Source organism: Mirounga angustirostris, unplaced genomic scaffold, assembly GCF_029215605.1.
Source record: "Mirounga angustirostris isolate CCGP_5_RB_7025 unplaced genomic scaffold, mMirAng1.0.hap1 SCAF_8, whole genome shotgun sequence".
Taxonomy (NCBI): domain Eukaryota; kingdom Metazoa; phylum Chordata; class Mammalia; order Carnivora; family Phocidae; genus Mirounga; species Mirounga angustirostris.
This window is the reverse complement of record NW_026991716.1, coordinates 114,750,664-114,756,663: the sequence shown is the minus strand read 5'-3', so window position 1 is coordinate 114,756,663 and position 6,000 is coordinate 114,750,664. Positions and strand designations below refer to the sequence as shown.

Below are 6,000 nucleotides of genomic sequence, written 5' to 3'. Positions count from 1 at the left end.
AACATCTGCTGACCCCTGGAACTCACCAAGTATATTCGAGCATCAAATCCAAAAGCGAAGACAGGGCTTTTAATTTGTAGCCTTTTGTATGTTAATATTTTATTTTCCCCTTATGAATATCATATTTATTTCTTTATGTGCATTTTGTTCCTTTTAATCTGGTGGCAGCACTGTGAAATATCACAGGCCTTTCACTCAGTATTTCGCTAACAAGCCAACCAGGTACAAACAGGATTTTTATATCCATTTGTAAATTTTAGTTGGGGGCAGTTGAGAGAAGGAAAAATAAAAAGACAAATACTACATTTGTGTAAGGTTTAATTCACATCACTTGTACAATACTGTGCTGTTGGCATGTGTCTTAATAAATAGGCTTCAAAAAGAAATTATTGCAATGTAAAAATAGTTTCACTGAATTCACGTGCTTTTTACTGTTCCCAGGTCTCAAAGTGGCTTTTAAAATGATTTTTCAGACTCTTAGAGCTCTGTACCCCATATTGTGATAGGATACATTTCTCTGCCCTACTCCCTAGCGTGGAGCTGGAGTGAAGGGAGGCTGAGCTTGGCACCATTCTAGTCTAAAAGAGGCCCAGCTTGAGAGATTCACTGTTGTTGCCAGAAAAAAAAGGAACATGAGAGATTGAAGTGTCAAAAGAAGCTGGGGAGTTTAAGCCTGAGAAGAAAACCCACAAAATAACTAGCTAACTTACCGGATAGATAGGCAGGTCAACTCTGTTTATCCAACAGAAAATCTCTTGAGTGCCTACCACACCAAGCACTATACAAGGCACTGGAAAACACTGCATGGAACAAAGTCAATGCTTCCACGGAGTTACAGTGTGGACTGTAATCTCCAAAATACATGTTACCTTGATACACTCCAAATTATGCCCATTCCCCAAAATTGGCCTGCTCTGAAATCTTCTGGCCTCCAGGTAGCTCTAGACAAATCTCAGTGTGGAGGAAGAGAAGGAGTCTAACAGAAGCATACAATTATGGACCCAAACCTTTTTCTCTAGGAATGTGTTGCAGAGTTTCAATGTCTTAGTTGTATATAGAATAACCACAGTCACCTCTACTGACAGCCTCCTGGCACATAATGAAACCACCTCACCAGCTTGGGATCCTGGATTCGGCAATATCAGGGGGGAAAAAAAAAATGCAGCTAGAAGTAGTAAACTAAAGCCCATTAATCTTACTTCCTGGTGGGAGGAGAAGCTTTTCCTACGGGGAGCCTGCTGTAGTTAGTGCTGCTTCACGAATCTGCATGGCATTCTTGCGCAGCGGCCACGCTCATCTTTTCTGCATTGCTCCAATTTTAGTGTATGTGCTGTGGGAGAGAGAACTGTATTAGTGCTTGTTTTGGGATAGGTCCCTCACCAGGTACCAGCTTCTTACTGCCCTCTGCTGGTTAAATCTGAGTTCAGCCTTTTTTTTTTTTTTCTTTTTAAGATTTTATTTATTAAGAGAGATAGCGAGAGCAGGAACACAAGCACACAAGCAGGGGGAGCGGGAGAGGGAGAAGTAGGCTTCCCGCCAAGCAGGGAGCCCATGAGGGGCTCAATCCCAGGAGCCTGGGATCATGACCTGAGCTGAAGGCAAAGGCTCAACAACTGAGCCACCCAGGCGCCCGGAGTTCAGCCTTTTTAAACTTGTGTTTTAACCAACTGCTATTTTTTTTAAGATTATTTATTTTTTGACAGAGAGAGCAAGAGAGGGAACACAAGCAGGAGGAGTGGGAGAGGGAGAAGCAGGCTTCCCACCGAGCAGGGAGCCTGACGTGGGGCTCAATCCCAGGACCCTGGGATCATGACCTGAGCTGAAGGCAGACGCTTAACTGAGCCACCCAGGCACCCCAACCAACTGCTATTTTAGTAGGCAAGTAAATAAATGCACTTGTTCACAAAACATTTTTTTTAATTTTTATATTAGTAGTACTTAATATTAACCCAAAGAGAGCCCTATACCATTATCTCGTTTCTTTAAATGTTTTCTTACTACAAAAGCAATACAGGTTGAAGAAAAAATAAGCAAAAGGTAAACCAAAACACCCACCTTTTCAGAAACCACTAAAACCTTGATGTATATCCTTATATTTTTTTACAAAATATGGTCCTATTGTACATTTTGAATATTGCTTTAAAAGTATATGAACAAATGTCCTTCATATTGTCCGTTTTTTAGGCACCATAATATCCCATTATGTAATTGTACATTTTAATCACTCTCCTACTTTAATGCCAAAAAAAGTATATTCTCATAGCCCTGTGATATATTAATAGCTATAATCATGCTTTCCCTTGCAATCCGTCAATAAATGTGTGCTTTTAACTAAGGGCATTCTGAATTGATGCTGTACAAATTTTTTCCTTTATCATCAAAAACTGAGTAGTTAACAGAACCTCTTGGATTGGCAGGGCCATGGGATGATCACCAGTGTCTCCACCTTCACGTATTTCACAACCCAGTTTAGTTCATAAAGAGACTTGAAAGAGATTTTCTACCTATAGAAGTACTTCTCTCTCTCCTCTTCGGCACTTTCCCTGTCCAAACCTAATTTGCTGCGGAAACCAATTTAGGAATGCAGTGATGATGGTGACTATGGAGTCAAAGAACAAAATCAGAGGGATACTCTTAAGGAATGCTTCATGCAAACCAGGAAAAAGCTGAGAAAATTGCCCCTTTTGTGTAAAGAATCCTCAGGATCACCTTCCTCCCTCATTTCTAAGCCTTTCCAAGCAAAAGCCAGATTGTAATGCAACCTCAATCAGCAGACTGTGGTTAGGTAGTGCAGGGTTTAAACAGTTGACTGAAACACCTTGCTGGTGATACAGTTTGAATTTAGGTGTGCTTGTGCTATTTGAAGCATAAGCCTGTTTTTTTAAAAGGACGCAAAACTTTTCCCCCTGGGGAATGAACATCAATCTGCATCCTTCTGGACACTCTGATGCATTAATATGTAGCCCAAGTCCCAAATGCCTGACCACTCTCTGGAAGATTATCTTCAACTTTGACCTCCATCACCCCTCTGCCCCCAGCACCTGGCAACCAGCAAGGAGTCACACTTCACCCAATAGGTTCTCTGAGAGAGCCTGGCAGCCACCATCTTGAACACCTCCTCAGCCAGGCCATCATGCCTCCATTGCTCTTGCCGGAACTTAACTGCCTGAAAGTTCTGGCTTGTGAATTGAGCTTTCTGAGGACTGGGAAGACAACGCCTTAGCCCTCTCAGCCCGTCCTATCATCCGCATGGAGTGATGAAAGCTGTGATCCTATTTCCCTTCCTTGGCTAAATATCCTCACCTTCCTTCTCTGTGGGTCTCAGAGTACATCAAGAGGCATTAAAAGCTTATTTGAACATATCCCTTGAACCATCTAAAACTCTGCCTACACAATGGTTCCGTTGCCTCTATAACCCAGCTAAAAATGAACGAATTCCTGTTTTTAACAGACACCAACTTAATACACCCGTCATTATTCCACTATGGATGTCCTGGGTTTTTTTTTTTTTAAAAAGCATTTAAAGTGGCTTACCAAAAACACATGTAACAAATTTTAATAAAACCAGGACCAAGCAAAAATTTACAAAGTAATAATAGAGTTAAGGACAAAGAAAACAGAGTATTTGGCTTGGAGGCTTCTTACAGCCAAAGTGAACAGGAATGCCCAAGTCTCACTGACCATAGGAGCAAGAAAACAGTATAGTATTTGGCTCAGGTATGTTTGGGTCCATGAGGGAAGTCCTCAATGAGTGCACAGAGCAACTGGTTTCACAAAACTATCATATTCCCAGTAAAAAAGGACACCTGCTTCGGCCTTAGCACTTTAGCATGGATGAGCTGCCTTGTGAATCCCACATAAGCTATACAGACCAATCACAATCTTAAGGTTGAAGTTACCATTCGAACTGGGTTTTGAGAGATAAGTAGACTGCCAGAGAAAATTGCAGTTCAGGCAGAATGAGCTCAGAGAGCTACCATGAAAGCAGCGTGGATGCTAAGTCAAAGTGAGCAGTCACTCAACAGCGTTAAAGTTAGTTGAGCAGCTACTGCAGTCAACGAAGTCTGTGATGGCTACACAACATAAAGAGGCAGCAGAGGACGCCTGACGTCTCCGCCTTGAAAACTGGTAAATGCTTGGTGCAAAGCCTGATACACTAGATACTCAGTAACTACTTACTTCTGACCGACCACATTTTATGATCAAGTTCAGTTTGAGGTACACAAAAGTTGAGGTACAAGTGAGTGTTCACAGGGTGCTCCCTAGTGCACACCATTTGTCTAGAATGGACCAAAACTAAAACAGAACTCAGATTTAGAAAAAAGGAATCCAGGGCAGAAGCTACAGGAAAGGTCCCAGGAAGGCTGCACAGAAGTAAATAGGGCCACAGCAGAACTGTAGTTCTAGTGCAAAGGGATAAGGGACCAAAGAGGAAGTGTGGCATAGTGTTCAAGTATGGACAGAAGTTACTCTAGGAAATGCAAGAGGGCAAGAGAAAAAGGCTGTGAAGTTATTGAATTTGACCATAAAGGTCTTGGTGACCACACTGACATTTAAGAGGACAAAAGCCAAAATAACAAAAGCAAATGAGGATAGAAACCATCTTTAGTATTTTGAGGACCAGCCACAGCAATGAGTAGGCTTTCCACCTGAGGGGTCAGTGGATATGCAAATACCAAAAAATACCCAATGCTATTTAAGTCAAGGTGGAAGGTTAATATTCAGTTCGGCTTCGGTTTTCCCAAAACACTAATCTCAAAAGAAGCCTGAGTGAAAAAATGGAAATGCAGTGTTGTACTCCGCCATCCTCCCTAGCACGAGCTACAGAATTCCCAAACTGTCAAACCTAAGACAATGTTAGAAGAGAGGGTCTTGGCTACTGCATCAACAGCTCAAACAGTGCCACATACACTAGGACTCAACTGTTTGCTTCATAGATGTTGATATAAACCAGATTTCAAAGCAAATAGAAGTCCTTTCCTTAGAAATGCCAGATAGCTTGGGTTTACATTTAATGGTAGCAGATGGACCCCAGGGTACACTATCTAAGGACACTATCCTTAAGGCTTTATGAACTACATTAGCTTTAGGGCTTTTGAGGCCATTCACTCCACAGTAGGTACAAGAGCAGCCTGTAGTGATACTAGAGGTTGCTACATTATCTAAAAGGTTGCTACATTACCTAAAGGCAAGCTTTAGAAAAGGCTTAAACCTATAAATTCCCAACATACAAAAAAAAAATACAAGTGAGCATTCAAAACCAGATCTGGCTCCCATTTAGCTTCATGTGCCCCCATAACTATACAGCAGTACTAGGAAACTAGGTAGAGAAATTCAAAGTATCCCCTAGCTCCAGCAATTTAGCGAGGATTTGGACTGTAACATTTCCATTAATCCTAATTCATGCTTGCACCAACTTGGCCCAGGCCTGAAATACATGGGTCATCACTGACTCTTCCTATGGAGATTGAGACTTGAGTATACTGAAGCATATCCTGCTTCCGCACTTAACACCAAGGGTTAACAAAAGCCACGGACACGCTGACCTTTTCCAATGGGTACGTCCATATGCACTTCTGGATATCCTGTGTGTCCCACAGCCTAAATCCAAACCTGACCACCTTTGTACTTTTCTTTGATCAACTTGTTCAGCTTTTTCAACCTGCCATCAAGCTGCAGGATTACAAAGTTAACACCCACACCATGACTAGCCTTGGCCCATTTCTCCAGGTCCTAGGGCTGTCTAGTCTTCATTGTGACCAATAGCACACGTAAGAAATGCTGGCTGTCAATCACTATAAGGCTATCCTTACTTAGGTCATCCTGTTTTCAGTTGCTAACACTTTAGTCACTGACCCATTAGAGTAGGCTTTCATTTAGAAACCAGGAGGAGACAAATAGGTTTCCAGTTATTTTGCTAATTCTGCAACGATTATCTTTTCTGTTGCTAACAGGGACCTTATTCTATTGCTCCAAATTAAAAAAAAAAAAAAAAAAACA

At 41.7% G+C, this 6,000-nt stretch overlaps 1 non-coding gene across 1 annotated transcript; it reads right to left on the bottom strand.

Moving 5' to 3' along the window:
- Positions 1-1,239: 1,239 nt before the first annotated feature.
- Positions 1,240-1,346, bottom strand: LOC123838060 (U6 spliceosomal RNA). Its single transcript, XR_006789398.1, has one exon. It is a non-coding gene; the product is annotated as a U6 spliceosomal RNA (small nuclear RNA).
- Between the last annotated feature and the right edge of the window lie 4,654 nt (positions 1,347-6,000).